The following is an 18405-nucleotide window of genomic DNA, read 5'->3' on the forward strand; positions in this document are numbered from 1 at the left end:
TTAAAATGAGTTATTTTTTTTTAACCGCGTTAATTTTCTGTGATTAATTAATCGCAATTAATCAGTTAAAGTCCCAGCCTTAACATATATATATATATATATATATATATATATATATATATATATATATATATATATATATATATATATGATATATTAATGATGAATAAAAACTGTTTTGGACATACAAGGTTTCCACCCGACAACAGCGATTGTCCTTGGAGAGATTTTGTTTGTGTATGTGTGGATGTATTTGTGTTTGTTTTTTTCCCCAGACTAATGTGATTGTGTCTAGCATTTTTGTACATTTGTGTAATAAAGGATCTCCTTGAAGATGAGATTGTTCATCTCATGAGGTTCATCCTTTTATAAGGGTACAAACAGTACATTCTTGTGCACATCCATTCCCATGGGGATCAGGTAAACAAGGTTCTATTGTCCTTTACTTTTCTAAAATGAAAAAAGGAGTGGATAGCACAGGAGGGGAACAACTGTATGTCCTGTATAAGGAGTATGACAGGGTTGCACAATTGGATCATTAAAGCCAATCTCACAAAGGCCTTTGCTCCTCCCCCCGCTGAAAGGAGAAGTCAAAGGTCTGTGACCTCTTCCATTTATGTGCATTGATCCCTCTGCTGGAGGTGGGGCTTTCTCGCCCAAAATCCCTCTGCCATCAGATGTTATATCTTAGTTTCACCTGCACTGCACTGGGTGAGGAACACATATTTCTTTCGCATGCCCTATATTAGTTAAAGTCAATTTGTGGACATTAGCAATTGTTTACAAAATGATCTTACATGCACTGTTTATCACGGTGACTGGATTTTCAACAATCTTAACAATCAATCACGTTCTTCCCGAGGACACATATCCTCATCCCTTTCACCAAGCTCAGTAAACTGATATTCTGTGCACTCAGATGCCACTTTCATTAAGCTACTTTGAATGTTGGATCATGTTATCTGAAGATACGGTTGCAGAGCATTGGTCTGTGGTTAGACAACTTGCCCCAAATATCTGACCATGAAGTTGTGTTGTGTTGTGTCGGGTGTGAGTCTCCTTCACGCCCAGGTGTTTATGACCTGCCTAGGAGTGAAGGGGAAGGGGAAAGGCTCTGTGGACTAAAATCCCTGCCAGATAAAATCCCTTTCTTGCTCACAGCACTGGATCTCATCTTGTAGTGATTGACGATTTGAGAGAAATGAACAACGAAAGACAGGACATACAGTACCTAGAGTACAGCCAAAAAGGCTGAACATCTTGCTCTGTTTATTATGAAGGAAGCTCTGGGCTAAGTCTGTGACTGTGCGTGTGTGTATGACACGTACTGTACTTGTACTTCTAGTTCTGTCTTTGTTGGAAACCGTATTTCTTTCTTTTCTTTCCTATTGTGCACTGGTGACGGAGTTACGCCGATATTGGAAGTAACCCTAGCCATTTTTGTATATAATCAGAAATCAGGAAGTATGTTGTTTACATGCAAGGAATTTGACTTGGAGGGCTTACATAATGGGTAATATAACACAAATGTCAGCCATTTCAAATTGCCAAATTAAGGGCAGATGAGTTTTTCTACATACAGTTGCAGTGGTGTAAAAGTACTGTACTTAATTACATTTTGTATTTTTTACACACTACATTCCAATATCCAATAATTTTACTTCTACTCCTCTACATATCAAGGCAAATATTGTACTTTTACTCCACTATAATTATTTGAAAACTTTATTTACTAGTTAGTTTGTAGATTTTGATTATTATTATTACAAAACCACTTCAGACCTATTTACTTTACTGTAGATCTGCTATTTTCAAAGGATTTGTATACATTTTTATACATTTGAAAACTTGTGAAATGGTACCTTCTACACAATGAGTACTTTTACTTTTGGTACTTTGAGTATGTTTTGGTGTCAATACTTTTGTACTTTTACTCAAGTACATTTTGAATACCGAACTTGTACTTTTAACAGACTATTTCTACAATAGGGTATTGATACTTTTACTTAAGTAAAACATTTGAGTACTTCTTCCGTCACTCTATATTTGCATATCTTTTTCGTGTGTGTGTGTGTGTGTGTGTGTGTGTGTGTGTGTGTGTGTGTGTGTGTGTGTGTGTGTGTGTGTGTGTGTGTGTGTGTGTGTGTGTGTGTGTGTGTGTGTGTGTGTGTGTGTGAGTTTGTCTAGCTATACTTATGGGGACTAAACGCATGTTCACACAGTCACCTGCAGGGGACCTCTGACAGTGTGGGGACAAAATAGTAGGTCCCCACAAGGGTTAGGTTTAGGGATAGAGGTTAGGGTAAGGCCACAGGACTTGCATAAAATGAATGGAAGTCTATGTAATGTAGGGGTGTGAAAGAATATTCCATATTCGAAGATTCGTTCGAATGTTAACAATAAACGAATATTCGAAAGTAAAAAATTGAGCTTCGAATTAATTTATATTTAATTAAAACAAATCTACCGCACTTCTCGCGAGATTCTGGGCGCATGGAACGTTAAAAGGTGGCTGGTCTCGCAAGGCAGAAGTCTCCATTCGCTGCTGCAAAAGTGGGCTGATCTACAAGTCCACAATACGTCGCTGATCCAATACGCTGTGGGCTTGTACATTAAGGGTGCCTATTTAGCGACACCGTCATACAGCGAAGAATAAACCTCCAGCTGCTTCACTTTCCCTTCACACACTGGCCGTCACATGTCGGAGTGGAGAGACAGATGCACTCGTCCGCCTCGCAGACAGTGCACAGTGCACACACAGTGCTTTTAAACTGGCTCACGTTGATTCAGAATGATTAACGAGTTAAGCTGAAACGGGCGACTCGTTTCGGTAGTGACGGGAAGGCATACAACAACGAGACTTCTCCACCGAAAACACTATAAAAAAGCATGGATTTCTTCTCTCACCGAGTCAATCTCCCCGCACGCAATAACGGTAAAACTCCCTCCGTCACTCACACTGCTCTTAATGTAGACTATCTAATTTGGTTCAAACCAGAACATAATCCATTGGTGTGATTATAATTGCTCATTTCATGTCGTGGCTGTTCCAACTCAACTCAATCACGGCTGCTGTGAGTGACGCTTTGCAACGAGGATCAGATTCTGCTCTAACGCAGGCACGTGCACACATACATCAAAAGGGGCTTGAGCCCCTGCCCTTTTAACAGAGAATTGTCCACCAAAAGGCCCTTTTAGAAATGTCAGCCCCTGCCTCTCTTAACATTCTTTGCACGTCCCTGACCAACGCGGACCTGCACACAGTAAAAAAAAAAAGAAAAGCGATAGAAGCGACTGTCTAGAATAAAGGGCTTCGAATTTCGGATGCTTCGAATTATTCGATATTTTCGAATATTCGAATTTATTCGAATATACGGGGGATTTTCAGGCGAATATTCGAATGCTATTTTTGGCAAATTTTCACAGCCCTAAAATATATATTGTGTGTGTGTGTGTGTGTGTGTGTGTGTGTGTGTGTGTGTGTGTGTGTGTGTGTGTGTGTGTGTGTGTGTGTGTGTGTGTGTGTGTGTGTGTGTGTGTGTGTGTGTGTGTGTGTGTGTGTGTGTGTGTGTGTGCGTGCGTGCGTGTGTGTGTCCACTGTCCACAGTCATGATTAACTGATACATGGTACTTCCTGTGGTGTTGCAAGTTATCTCTGTTTCTGATGTGCAAGACAGGCATCATCCTGTGTAACCCCTTATTGACCACGTGACTGACCGAACACACCTCAATCCCCCCTTTATCACTCCCTCCTCAACCCCTCCCATCACCCGCTTTCCCAGCAACCTCCCATTGAGATCTCTCTCTCTCTCTCTCTCTCTCTCTCTCTCTCTCTCTCTCTCTCTCTCTCTCTCTCTCTCTCTCTCTCTCTCACATTCACTCTGTTGCACCCTCTGTGTTCCTCTGTGTCAGATCAAAGTTGAAATACCTCTCTGGCAGAAATGAATGGAACTTATCTAGTACATGCCCTTAAGTAATTTGTCAGCAAGCGTGTCCAGAACAAAGACGAAGGACAGCCATTAAGTGTGACAGTTTTTCTCTGGACGCGCGCGTGTGTGCGCGTGCGTGCGTGCGTACGTGCGTGCGTGTGTTCTCTCACACACGTACACGTAATGGAGGTGGGTGATTGCACACCACAATGAAAGAATAAAGTATTTTGTGCATGGACTATGCTTTTTAATTAGCCACCGTAATGGACAAATGGGGAACCCTTAAACCTGAGACGTTCCATCTTCACGTCACATCACAACATGCATCATATTGCATTAGGATCCTTGCAGCATGAGCAGTGACCTCACATCTCTATTAGGGATGGGACGATATGAGAATTTCATATCACGATTATTGTGACAAAAGAAATCGCGATTTACGATATTATAACGATAATCAAAATACATTATCCTGGGGTGGAACATTTGCCAAAAAATAGCAGATCTACACGCTCACAACGACACGCTGTGAGCTTGTAGATCGGCTATTTTTTGGCAAAGACATTTGATTGAGAGTGAAAAAAAGACTGTATTAAGTATAAGTACCTTTTACCAATTATAGAGGGTTTAAGTCGTACCGGATATGCTGCTCAGCAAATAAAAGGTGAATTGATCCCAGTGCATGAAATCTCCACGATATGATTATCGTGAGTGTTTTTTATCACGATAAACGATAATATCGCGTATCGTCCCATCCCTAATCTCTATTCTGCATTCTATGCTGGGCTCCATTGCAACAAAGTGGTTTCACAAACAGCGAAGTGTGAGGTATGGATGCATTGGAGAGAACTTTGGAAATGATATATCTGTGGTCTGAGTATTGAAATTAGGAGAGCAACCGGGTAACAATCCACTCTCTCCCTGCTGTTGTGGAACAGCGTGTTCTCATATTGTCTACACTAGTATTCTCCACTGTGCAGAGATGCCATCCCCAGTGGAACAGTACCGGCGGCAGCCACAAAATGATGACTGCAACTTGCTCATTATTTTTAAAGAGCACATTGTGTGCTCTGCCTCTGACTGCATTATAATAGGACAGTCTGAAGCCCAGTTAAAACGTTTTGTAAGTTGAACTGGGCCATGCAAGGTTTGGCAGCAAGTTTTATTGTGTTTCAATCACTCACGGTATTAAGCTGGTTGCACACTGCTGCGTTTTTTCGTTGCGAAATGCGTTTTTCAGGGCAAGGAGAGAGCGAGAGATAAGAGAGAGCAAGGGACCCAGTGGTCCGAAAATAAATATGAAACGGGCGGCAGTGTGCAAACGTGATTGACATAACATGAGGTTGATTTCTTTAATTACGTGCTCCTATATTCGGCCGAAAAAATGCAGCAGTGTGCAATGACCTTTAGAGTGTTCATTTTGGGAGTAGACATTATCAGACTGTCAGCCGTTATAGAGCCGATTGGTAACGGGGCAATAATTGATGTTTAAAAATAATAAATAAGTAAAATCAAGATCAGTATCTTTGTACTGAAGGAAATGCTACAGTGAATACACAATGAGAGAATGTGTGAGGGGAGTATTCATTTGTGGGGAAATTTAGCAAAATATACTATCTAGTCAATTTGAAAGCCTATTAAGACTTGTAATACATTTAAGGCCAAATCTTTTGTGAGAAAGGATGAGGACTATTTCTGGAGTCAATTTGCGAGAGTGAAATATTTTATTTAAAAATGTTCATTTGCCCAATCAATGTATTTGTTTTGGAAACATGATTTTGTACCAATATTCGCCATATTAGCTACACATAAGCTAATTATAAATTAGTACTTAGCTTTCAAAATTAGTGCGATTAGTTTGTGAAAGAAACACCATATCATTCGGAATTATAATCACATGTTGAGGTGCCATAAGACGCTATCCCCATTAGCATCCATGGGCCTAATGGTTGTAACCCACAACTTACATAGCCCTGGGTAGGCCACCAGGCCTGATGCAGATATGCACTCCACGAAGAACATCTTTCTAGTTTGTTTGTAACTGAATATATTATTTTTTGGGTTAGGGTTACCATTGTTGATAAGAAGGCTGACAAATGTCAAAAGCATGAACGCTTTTAGACAGAGGATATTGTTTAATACTTCAGCTGCTCTATCATGGTTTTGTGTTTTCAGGTCCCATATTATTCTCTACTGTTCCAAACCTTCCTGCCCACACACATTTCACAAACAAATCCAAACAGGTCACCCTCCACCCCCCCTGTCTCTCTCTCTCTCTCTCTCTCGCTCTCTCTCTCTCTCTCTCTCTCTCTCTCTCTCTCTCTACCTCACTCTCTCTCGCTCTCCTTATTACGAAAACACAAGGTCATAATGTGCTGTGTGCGTTGCGTGTTCTGTCTGTGTGTCTCTGGTACCGTTCTTTGCCATAGGCTGTCATAGACGGGCCAAGGCCACGGTGACCAGGACCCAGTGCTCTGATGCGCCTGTACTTAGTGTTCCTGCCTGGCTGGGAAGGTCATTCTTGTCTTTCACTCTCTCCATTTTCACCCTCCCCCTTCTCTCTATGTCTCTTTCTCTCTCTCTCTCTCTCTCTCTCTCTCTCTCTTGTTTGTCTCTGTTCCTTTCTTTCAGTCAGAGACTATGTTCAATGTGCATTCAAATCCTGCGTGTAAATTAAATGTTTTCCTAAAACATGTACTTAAGTACTTTTGTAGATCTGGTCTGCATACGATGCACAGCCTACACAATGAAGTCAATAGTATATATAGCCATGATAATGAAATCAGTAGTGTATACAAGTGGTTCTCAACCTGTGGTTGGGACCCCCAGGGGGATTCCCACCCGATTTTGGGGGGTCCCCAGATGACATTGAAGAGACAATTTAAATATCTTTTTTTTTTATTATCTTTTTTGATGCCTCAACAAAAAAAAGAAAGAAAACAAGAGTACTTACATGTAGTACTTGCTTAATTATTTCAGTCGTTACAAATGTCAGATATGTAGTTGTGAACTTGATATAGGATACTTGGTTAAATGAATACAAATATCGAAAGACCATATCTTGTTTAGCTAATAAATGGTTATTAAATGTTTTAGTCTACTGTACTTATATTAGCACATTTCTTCCAGTGAAGTTATGACAAGTTGCCCCAGCCAACCTTGACATACGATCCAGTAGCCAATGCAGTGTCTATGTAAATTATGTCTATGCTATGGTTGTATGTTGCCTACATGATGATGAAACAAGTAGCATACAGCCGAGCCTACATGGATGTTGCAATCAGTAGTAGGCAGACAGCCTACATGATGTCGAAATCAGTAGTAGACAGCCTACAATACATGATTATGATTGAAATCAGTATTATATAGCCTACCTCACTGGTTCTCAAAGTGCGGTCTTGGGGATTTGTTAATACAGCGTCATCATTTTAACCACTTCATCCATTTATACATTGGCTATTCAAAAATAACAGATATTTAAGTTTACAGCACATCACTTTGTGCCACGCTGCGGGCTTGTACATCTGCATTTCTTTTACATTTCTTTTTATCTTGAAAGTATTGGACATTTTTGAACAACGCAAATCATCTCTTGGGGTCCCTGGTGCAAAACATTTTCAAATACATATCTATTTAGGGGTCCTAGACAAGTTTGAAAACCACTGGCTTGGCTGCATGGTTGTCAGTAGCATTATATTAAAACTAGTAATATTTTGTTCTTGTCAAGAGAACAAAAATCGGCAGAGATGTCTGTATGTGTGTGCCTTTGTGTGTGTGTGTGTGTGTGTGTGTGTGCCTTTGTGTGTGTGTGTGTGTGTGTATGTCTGTGTGCGTGCCTTCGTGCGTGCGTGCGTGCGTGCTTGCGTGTGTGCGTGCTTGCGTGCGTGCGTGCGTGTGCATCCGTGCATGCTTGTGTGTGACTGCTGCTTCCTTTGTCTCAATGAAAACAAGGGCTAAAAAGAGAGATGAACAGAGAGAGCCACTCGAGTGAGAGCTCTCTAAAAAGCCTTCCCAGTTCTCACATGCACGTCATCAACCGGAAACACAGCCTTTGATTTGGATTGAGCCCTGTTGCTGAATATTATATATAGCCTAATAATGTCTTGTCCAAAATTGTTACTTTTTGGGATTCAAATTGAAAAATGGCAAACGTAGCAGATCTGCACGCTAGAAACGCAGCTACTTTTTTGTGAGACTGTTGTATGATCAAGTAGGGCATGGTTCCCCAATTAGTTTTCCCCAAGGGCTGAATAATGTCTAGGGTACCAAGCCGAGGGCCACAAGATTGCAGGGGGCGACGGCGGCGTTCCCACTACTTCAGCGACAGTTTTCATCGTTGTTGGGTGAAAATCTTGTCATGTCCAAAACTGTTCATTTTGAATTTATCATTTTAAAAATTATTTAAACTAGTGAAAACAGCCGATCTACAAGCACACAACGCCTCGCACCTGTAGATCGGCTGTTTCACTACTTTTGTGCGACAGCCTTGTATGATTTGCGAAAGAACGTACACATTTGGAGATACGAGATTTCCACCCGACAACGACGATATACTAGTGTCGTTGCTGCTCTTATACCACCATTATTACTGGGGTCGCAAATGGCCCGGTCGCAAATGGCCCGCGGGCCGCCTATTGGGGAACCCTGAAGTAGGGCATTCATTTACGAAAAAAACACGAAAAGTTGAAATATGACTGTTTCTGCACAGCGATATGATAAGTAGTAGAACAAGTGTCTTCCAGGGTGGACCAGGGGCTGATTGTCAATCTGGCTTTTTTTGCCCCAGAGGATAAAGAACCCAAGAGACTCAGTGTCCACAGTGATGCACACTAATGTTCTGTCCTGCTTCTTGAGCTTAAACACCACAGAATGTCTTGTTCAGCTGAGTTGGCTAATAATGGATGACGTTGTGCATGGGTCCATGATGTCATTGGGGTGTCACACATCTGAAATGTCTTTAACGACTCCGTGTAATTTAGAGAATAAATACATCTTGAATGAAAATGCAAAGATTGTTTATAACTTCAAATCATCATTCATTTAATTGTTGTTGTTTTATTTTTTTCCCTATTTTGCCCTCATCATTCCACTTTCAACTTTAAAACTGATTAACCAAGTCATGATTTAAATGGCCACACATCTGCCAATCTGGAACACATCACATCCCTCACAGGATCAGTGACACTGGCCCTGAATGGCTTTACTGTCACTTTTTTCTCATCAGCAAGGTTTGTGTGTGTGGCGTCAAACCCCAGACAAAGGATGTCATCCCCCCACCGCACTCATTGTCCTATTAAGACAAAAAAAAAAAAAAAGTCCTGCTGCTACCGTGGCTCTCACCGGGGTAAGATGGACTGATGGGATTTAGGTTCTGGGCTCTGTCACCGGGGGCAACCTGGCTTGTATTAATAGAAGGGCTGAACCTGTTGGGGGGAGGGTGAAGGTGGAGATGGGGTGAGGGAGTGATGGACAGGGGCGTCACAAGGGGGGGAAGAGTGGGACTGAGTTACTAGGGCCCAATTAATTATTTTATACTTTAGCTATTGAGAAATAGCAGATCTACAAGCTCACGGTGCAGTATTTTTTAAAGCGATCATTTGTAACTCAAATTTTGTTTTTTTGGGGGGGAACTAAATATTTTTAGATGGGGGTTCGGTGGCCAAATACATATCATTTTCGGGGTCCTTCACATGAAAAGGTTTGAGCACCACTGACATAGAAACATAGGTTTTTCATTTGAAATAATGAAAAAAACGCACATTTCCACGATTTTTCAAAAATGGCAGATCTACAAGCTCGCGGCGCGGCACTCGGTGCCGCGCTGTGAGCTTGTATATCTGCTATTTTTCAATAGTTAAAGCACAAAACAACGCGTGATAACATGTTCCCAGTCTGAATGGGTTAAACCCCCTCCCCCCTATGAAGAACATTCATGGGGGGCCCGCAAGTGAATCCTCGTACCCAGGGCCCGAGAATTTGGTGGGACACCCCTGGTTGACGGAGGTTAACGGGGGTGCTGCTGACGCGGCAGTGGCGCCTGGGGTCAGGAAGCTGTGCATGATGGATACAGCTGATCGCCCGGTTAGGAAGTTTGGGGAGAAGGAGCGGGGGTCTTCTTCCTCGGGACATTAGAGGGCCCTCTTTGTCAGGGTGTCACTCAAATGGATTCAAGGTGGCTCTGAGACTCTTTTCACTGGGGGCAAAAGAAAGCAGAGGCCCTATTGTGAAAAGTGCCCTGTCTCGAACCACAAGGGAGCTCTTTCTTATGTCCTCTCCACATGTGCCCACTGTGACTTCGTGGCTAAATTAAGTTTAGGGCTGTCTGCTTCTGGAACTTTTCAAGGGGAAAAGGTCTGGTCCATTGTGTGCATTCCCTTTTGTCTACATTTTGAGGTTTGAAAAACGTGTAATTATTTTCTAACTTCCAAAATGGTTGATTATTACGACAAGACAAATGACATGGCCAGAATTATAAAACATTAAGGAGATGAGTCATTTGGGGTGTTACACATGTATGTAGTCTAGTGCAGGGGTTCTCGAACCTTTTTATGCCGTGACCCCCAAAATAAACATATCAACTCGGGACCCCCACCATGACAAGCACTTGAAATTGTAGGTATTACATTTAATGTGACTCGGTTCCACAGATAAATATTGTGAAAATAGCAGTGCTCACAACAGTGCTCACAACAGTGCTCACAACGCCTTGCGTTGCGAGGCGTTGTGAGCATGCAGATCGGCTATTTTCACAATGTTCGCCTCTTGCTTACTTAACATTCGACAGTTTGGCCAGTTTGGTCTTGAAAATCCTTAAATCGTCACTTTATAAATGCGCAGATACCCTGTATACACTTGAGTGAGATTTTGTTTTTCACATTAAGCTAATCATCTGGGGACCCCACAAAATAATTTGGGGACCCCACTTGTTAGAGAACCACTGGTCTAGTGAAAGCTTAAATGAAGAGAAGGTTACGAAACCTCCCGCTCGTATCCCGTCTCCACCAGCCTCAGTGTGACCGTCATTGGAGGTGGAGGGAGGTTGGAGTGCAGTGCAGGATGGTCCCTGGAAGCGGAACCCGACCCCGCGCTACCGCCTGTCATCTGATAAGGGCCAATGTTTTGATAGCACTGGCACTCTCAACATGATCCATGGCTCCCCTTTTACACCCCATAACAAACAGGGCTGTCTAAACAATAATTTAAGGCCGGGACATGGCCCGGTCAACCATCATCAAAGATCTAGTCTTCTTGACAGGGGATGAGCTGTTAGGTGTTGACCAGATGCCGCGGCGATGACATTAAGAAACATGACTCATGGCTCCCTGTCCCCACGAGGGGAATAATAAGGTTGCACGCTGTGCTTCGAATTAGACATTTTCAGTGTCCCAGAATACGGGGGAAAGTTAATAGGAACAATTGGTTCTAACTAAGTAAGAGAAAACATAATTGTTTAGCCAGAGAAACCAATTTGACCATTGCAATTGTTGCAATTACTACTAACACTAAGGAATGTTTTCCTTTGAGTGGCTTCCTCCTCGGTCCATTTTCTGATTTACCATTGACCGCTGGTTGACCACTAATGGATGACAGATTTACAGTATGAAATAGAACTCACTGTTGTCTTATTCAGTATAGTTGCCCTGAATAAGTCCATAAATGCATTAGGGGTTCTGTGTCTCGCTCTGTTGTTCGGATAGAGGTGAACTGGCGTTCAACCCCGACAGTGTTGTAAAATGCAGATTGGGTTCACTTACAGGCCTTCCATTTTATTACACAGCCATGAACGCCATTGTAAACTGTCACTCATCCTTCACTTTCATTGACTCGTTCTATCAGGCCCAATAGCCAAAGATCAGATCTCATCTGTTTTGGTCCCTTTTGGAACTCCCTACATGCCAACAAAGCAACCTTTTACCCTTCAATATATAGCAAGACATTCGGTTTTTATATGATTCATTTTAGGTGTAAATTTGATTCATTATCTTTATTACATTTTGACAATAAGTTGCATTTTTCACCTTTTAGGTTTACACTCTTTGGCACTGAGACGTGGACCAATTTGTATGGGTCACGAGTAAATATCCCCTTTATCTTTTTCAATTTTGTTTTCAATTATTTCAAAATATAAAAAAAGAAAATCTAAATAATTTCATAAATAAATGCCAACAATCTTAGAAATTCCATAATTTCAAAAACTAATGTTTAGGAAGTAGTGAAAATAGCCGATTGCGCCACGCTGTGAGCTTGTAGACGTCATAGATCTGCTATTTTCACTAGTTCAGGCAAACATTTGATTTGATTGGTCTCGAGCTAAAACATTTGGGAACCACTGTTCTTGGGTATGCATGTCAACAACTTGTCAAATCAAATGTAAATCATACCTGGAAGCAGTACTGACAAATGATTATTGTCCAAACAATAAGGTGCTGCATAAATTAATCCCAGAATGTGGCCTGAACATATTTCAAAAGTATTAATTATGAGGCTAGAGTATGATATGTTATGTCATCATCTTCTATGGCATTGAATATAATCCCATATTTTGTTATTCAATAATGCTGGCCCTTTGTTTCAGGGATTTAGTTTAAGGTTAAATACCTTGCCCTTAAACTCATCCACGGTGCCAGAGTGTGTTGCAAGGTCACCACTCCAATCAACCTGGTGTGAACACAATGGCTGCTTGTCCCCTAATGAATTGGCTCCACAGTCCCTCAGCAGTCCAGCCTCCAGCCCCTCGCGGTCCTTCCCAGGCCTGCTACCCTTTCACACACACACCCCCATCGGCCCTAATTTTGAAATGAGTTTTATGACTGGACAGTAAACTTTCAGTGACTTAATGATGATGACTTCTTCATCTGCCCAAATGCTCCTTTTGTCCGCCGATGACCAGACCTCAGCCCAGAGCCATCCCTGCCCCCGTTCCCCCCTGGTCACTCCAGGCCTTAAACCCTGTTTCACCCCCCTTTATAGTTCCACAGATAATCCCTTACAACACACATGAACACACACACACTCACACACATACACACAAACACACACCCTCGGGCTATTATCTACATTGAGCCTAGCTCTCTGTCCTTCTCTCCTTCTCTCCTTCTCACTGCTGCTGCTGCTGCTGCCGACTTCAGCAATGGCATTCAGCTGGAATGTTTGCCTTTTGTTTGTGTGGCCCACTGGAAAGACATGAATGACCTTAGCTCATCTGCTATCCTCACTAGTGCCGATTTGCACTTCAGGACCCAGCAGGTAGTCCGAGCGGGGGTGGGGGATGTGGTGGAGAGGGGTTTTGGGGCTTTTATAAGGAAATTAGAGCAGAAGTACTGCCACCCGGACTGTAAATTACAGTGCGAGTCCTCACACCTTCAGTCTCAGGTAGACGACATGAAGCGGAAGGAACAGGGAATCGCCGTGGGAATTTTCACGTGCCGGCTGTTGTTTTGTTTTGCTTGTTTTTGTTATTTTTTCACTTGTCAGTTTAGCGACAGCTTTTGTTTTCCTATTATGAGCCCGAGCCCCAGACACGTCGTTTAGCACCATAGTTGCTGCTCTACTTCCCCTGATGCTTGTCCCTCATCTGCCCGATGTTCTCATGTGCCGAGATCCTGATTTTCATGTTCAAAAGGGCATCTTTATACATTACTAATGTAAGAAACACCGATATGGGAATTCACTGAGTGTTTATCAGGTTTTTCTTTTGCAAAGGCGAATAGATGCTGTGCCGTTTTTTTAGGATTTTCTTTTATTTTCTATCTCTAACATTGGCCTTATTGCTGAGTCCAGATTGCTTCACTCCAACCAACACACTGCATGTGTTGTTGGGTCCACTGCTGAGTCAGCTAAAGACAAAGCAGAAGCATTCCTCTGGGAATCTTAAGATTATGTGGAAGACCCCCCTCCCTCTGAGACCTCCCACAACCCCCGTAGGCTGTCACGTGACTCGTCTTTCCTCAGGTGGCGTTGGCAGGGATACTTCCCTTTTGTCAGGGCCTTTAGCAGGGCTCAATGCAGCGATGAAGGATTGGATCAGGGGCGGGCGGCCATTCAGACCAAGCTCCTTTGTTTTTTTGCGCAGCCTCTTTTGAGGCTGGGTTTACTCATTATCTCCATTTCCAATGGGCTATTTAAAATTGGCTACGTCAAAGTCAGGGACTCGTGACATAAATCACACTGACAGCTCTCTTCCCCCAGTTGAACTTGCGACTTCATTGGAATCAGTGAGGGACAGATCGATCGATCGCTACGCTTATTTCTTTAGTTTTATACTTGATCCCAATAGTAGCTTAGCTTCTTCTTTTTTTTTTCAAGTGAACAATATTTAGATTAGTCTCTTACAGGTATAATTGACATTCACCCAATATAATCCAAGCTAGAGCCTCAGTGAACATGTGTGGTCCAAAGCAACGCCACTGGACACATTTCACAGTCAAACTCAAGCCCAATGTTTAGACAAAGGTGGTTGATGCAAAGGAATGAGGCCATGAAGGGCCCGTAAGTCCTAATGGAGAGCCTGATTGGCCAGAGTGCTGGTTTACAGCTGTCCCTCACACCGCCTGTGCCCTATTAGAACCATTGGAGAGGAGGTGAGAAGAGCCGTATACAGCTTGATTAAAACAACGCTTGACTGTGTCAGCGGTAATGAACTGGAACATTTGTCTAATCTTGGCTCACTGAAGCAAAACCCCTTGGACACTAAAGTGAAATGAACAATGACTTTTTAGGCTGTTCATTTCTTGATTAACATTGAATCCAATTCCAGCATTGTTTTCTATCACTGTAAATTTCCACTTTTGTGTTATTTGTCATTTTTTTGACTCGGGTCTCACTGAATACCTCACATAATTTACGGTATCTGTGATCTGCCTCATTGCCATGGTGAGTGTTGAGAGTGTCTGCCCTGATGCCGAGCAGCTGTGTGTTTACTGGGAGCTACTATTTACCTGACAAATTCTTGCTGACTTTACTTAATGGATGAAATTAATTGCTTCACGAGAAAACAAAAAATGGCAGCCTCAAGGGCACAACAGTCACATTTTGTACATAGTAACCTCTTCATTCCATGCACAAGCCAAGGCAAGGCTGCAGTAAATTATTAACTTGAGCTATTAGCCTAGCATTTGGTAACTTAGTTTTGGAGCCAAAACGAGATACAAGCAGATGCAGTTTGACTTGGCAGTGTGCTGGCTGGCTGTATTTACCAGTCAAAGTCATGAGATAACAGACTGACGGGTGCTTCAGCCACGGCCTGGTCGGTGGGGAATGTTTTGGGTGATAATTAGGCCTCTGGTTTCAGAGGGAGTATGAGAATGTTGTAGGTTGGTGTTTCTCAAACTTTCAAATTTCAAGGTCTCCCCTTAACCCAAATGAACCCGTCAGGGTTCGTTTGGTTCCATTTTGTACACTGTCAGAGTTACAGACTTGTAATAAGGGTCAATGTAGACCCCTATAAAGGAACCCACAGAGTCCCTGGAATCCACTTTGAGAACCACTGTTGTAGGTGATGGGAATAGATCTCCAAGGGAGTACATCAGCCGGTCTCACATAATGGTTTTTCTCTCCACGCTTGCTTATTATCCACTATTCTTAAATTGGCAAAGGGAAACATTCCTCCTATGTCCAGTGTCTTCAGCCAAGCAGACCCTCCATTATTACAAAGCCAAATCCTCTGTGACGTGTTATTTGATCCATTCGTACACTCTTGGAATTTAATTTGCACTGAGGATTTTACTGTGCACATGGAGAGCTGCTCCAAACAGCACTGTAATGATAATGCAAACCACTAGGGCTATAATGACACATAATCCCTAACATCTGCCTGTGCCTGTTGATTTGTGGCGCATCTTCGTTTATTTATTTTGACCAGATGAGCCCCTGGTATTTATAGCAGGAGTAAAAGCCACAGTGAGGGGTCAATCCCAGAAAAGGCTGTTCAGGCTGGGCCACAGAGACAAAATGCTCAAGCTGACCTGACATTCTTCTCCCCATTTCGCCTGGGATTGGTTCTCCTATCTCCAAATTGGCCCCCCATAAAAAAGGGGGGTGTGGCATAGAGGGTGACAGAGAGAGAGAGTGAAGATCTGATTTTAATGATTCCTCCATGCGTGTAAAATGCTGTGCGCCTTCTGCATCCGCATTACTCAGTGCCAGCGGTGGATCTCGTGGCGTGCTGGGGGTCACGCGTGGCAGGGCGCCGCGGTGGTGTGCCAGCAGGGAAGATGTTGGCCTCCTCTTTGTTTCCCCCCACGGTTCTGTGGCCCTCCAAGAGCATCTGTCACCACAGGGGGTCAGTAGGGCCAAGATGAATGAGCCCCCGATGAATTCTCTCCCTCCTCGGCAAATGGCACAGAACAGGGGAGGGCATAGGGGACTGAGGGGGAGGGATCTCTGTGTGTGTGTGTGTGTGTGTGTGTGTGTGTGTGTGTGTGTGTGTGTGTGTGTGTGTGTGTGTGTGTGTGTGTGTGTGTGTGTGTGTGTGTGTGTGTGTGTGTGTGTGTGTGTGTGTGTGTGTGTGTGTGTTTGTTTGCATGTGAGCGAGAGAGAGAGAGAGAGAGAGAGAGAGAGAGAGAGAGAGGGGGGATCTGTTGTGGTGAGGGACAGAGAGTGATTTTTCAGTCCTTGCTGTGTGTGGAGTATCATGACCAAGGTGGCTTGAAGCAGGCCAGATAAGGATCGTACTGCTTTTTCTGACTGGATACAGTCCTCCCTGGTCCCCTTTCTAATGGACCTAACACAGACTATGGACTATGTTTGAAATAAGGTTTTCCTTCACACAGTGGGATTTTATCTGCTTGGAATAGGAGTTCTTTTTTTGGAAGGTTTGGGTCTGCTTGCTGAGGACTAATGGAAGGTACAGAAGCATTTTTTTGAAGTGTTGACACTGTCACATGCTGCATTAAGAGCATTTGGCCTAATACATGGCATTCATGAGATGGGCTTTTAGCACCTAATGCAGACGGCGCTGATAATTGTTAGTCCTTACTCCTTTCTCTCTCTCTCTCTCTCTCTCTCTCTCTCTATTTCACCACCCAACACCCCCCCCTTTCTCTTGATGGGTGATGTCTCATTCAACAAAGCTTTTCTAATGTTAACAGTAAGCTCTGCTCATTCCTGCATTTCTTTCGTCACTATGGACCTTTCATGTTTTAAAGCCTAAGAGGGACGTGAATGGGGGAAAAACAAGTAGGCCTATTTTATCAATTATTTACCATGACTGTGTATATATTTTATTTTATCTATACTATATCATTTTTTGTGAAGTGTTAAGCTCTCTCAGACACACTATTGTTTAAATAAAAAATGTTAAATACGTGGTACCCAAATGATTACTGGACAAAGCAATAACCTAATGTCAAGTTTACTACATCTCTTCAAGCTAGATCTTTATCAACATAGCAAGAAGGATTCCTCATGTTCGTTAACCATTTAAGCCCTATTTAAAAAAAAAAAGGAAAAAAAAATCTAAATGCTCACAACCCATAGCAGGAATTTCTTTTAGACCTGCCTAAAATAAGGACACCAGGTTGAAAGTGGTTAAAGATGATGATGATAATAATAATAATAATAATAATGGTTGTATGATGCTAGTCATAATGTACCTAAATCACTTGAATCAAGAAGTAAAGTAATTTTAAATGAATCCTGCCCCTGTCCTTCTGTTATCAGCACTGTAATGTAATTATGTAGATGAAGGGGGTAAACAAAAGGAGAGGAGGGAGAGAAGGAAGGGGTTAGGGCAAGGGTCAGCTCCCTGTGATGGAGTTGAATAATATCTAACATTTTTAGGATAGACTCCTGAGTCCTGAATGCCCTTTAGATTTGAAGCTCAGTTGTTAAGCCAAGGGTTTTCATCGTTTTGCCAAAACCGCCAGTCATCATTATTTGCTTGTTCGTGAAGTATTTCAATCATGATAGATGGAGGTGTTTTTTTATGGATGGAAGCTGAATACGAGTGTGTTGTGTAATTTATTTTTATGACTCACACTAAGGCAAGATTGCTTTTTGGCCATGGTCATATCAATTATGTGTGTATGTCAGCAGTAACTATTTCTAGATAACGATTTTCCACAGTTGTTTTTGTTTTTAATAGTTTTTATAAATCACTAAACCATATTTTTCTCTGACAAAATCAGTGTCTATTTTCTCAACTTGCTTGACTTAAGCACATATAAAGGGAGATATCTCATCTTAAAAGAATACGCATTTACTGTATGCTATCTCAGTCTCAGAAGTACAAGAAGTTTGAGGTGCTTGTATGCTTATGCGCGTGCGTGCGTGCGTGCGTGCGTGTGTGTGTGTGTGTGTGCAGACACTACTGTGTGAATGCATCTTCATGTTGGCAAATTGCATGAACTTGCACTTGTAACCAAGTTGCGCGTGAGGCTGTTTGTGTGTATGGGAGAGGTATGTTGTCAGCCGCCGCCTTAAATCCGTCCCGAAGGTGAAGACCTCTGGCAGCCCAAACAGTGCCTCAAATGTCATT

General features: G+C 42.5%; 1 protein-coding gene across 7 annotated transcripts in view; it reads left to right on the forward strand.

The window, feature by feature from the left end:
* Nucleotides 1–18405, forward strand: part of greb1l (GREB1 like retinoic acid receptor coactivator) — a 62294-nt gene that overhangs the window by 6447 nt on the left and 37442 nt on the right. For 4 of the 7 annotated variants that reach the window (XM_080726152.1, XM_080726157.1, XM_080726156.1 and 1 more), the window contains exon 1: nucleotides 16552–16773. The exons of 2 other annotated variants lie outside the window; for them this stretch is intronic. The gene's annotated coding sequence lies outside the window, so the exon portion shown is untranslated. Of the gene's footprint in view, nucleotides 1–16551; nucleotides 16774–17075; nucleotides 17106–18405 lie in introns of those variants that run through there. One more of the 7 variants, XM_080726154.1, reaches the window with a different exon arrangement.

The sequence above is a fragment of the Nannobrachium achirus genome (assembly GCF_963921795.1).
Source record: "Nannobrachium achirus genome assembly, chromosome: 5".
Lineage (NCBI taxonomy): Eukaryota > Metazoa > Chordata > Actinopteri > Myctophiformes > Myctophidae > Nannobrachium > Nannobrachium achirus.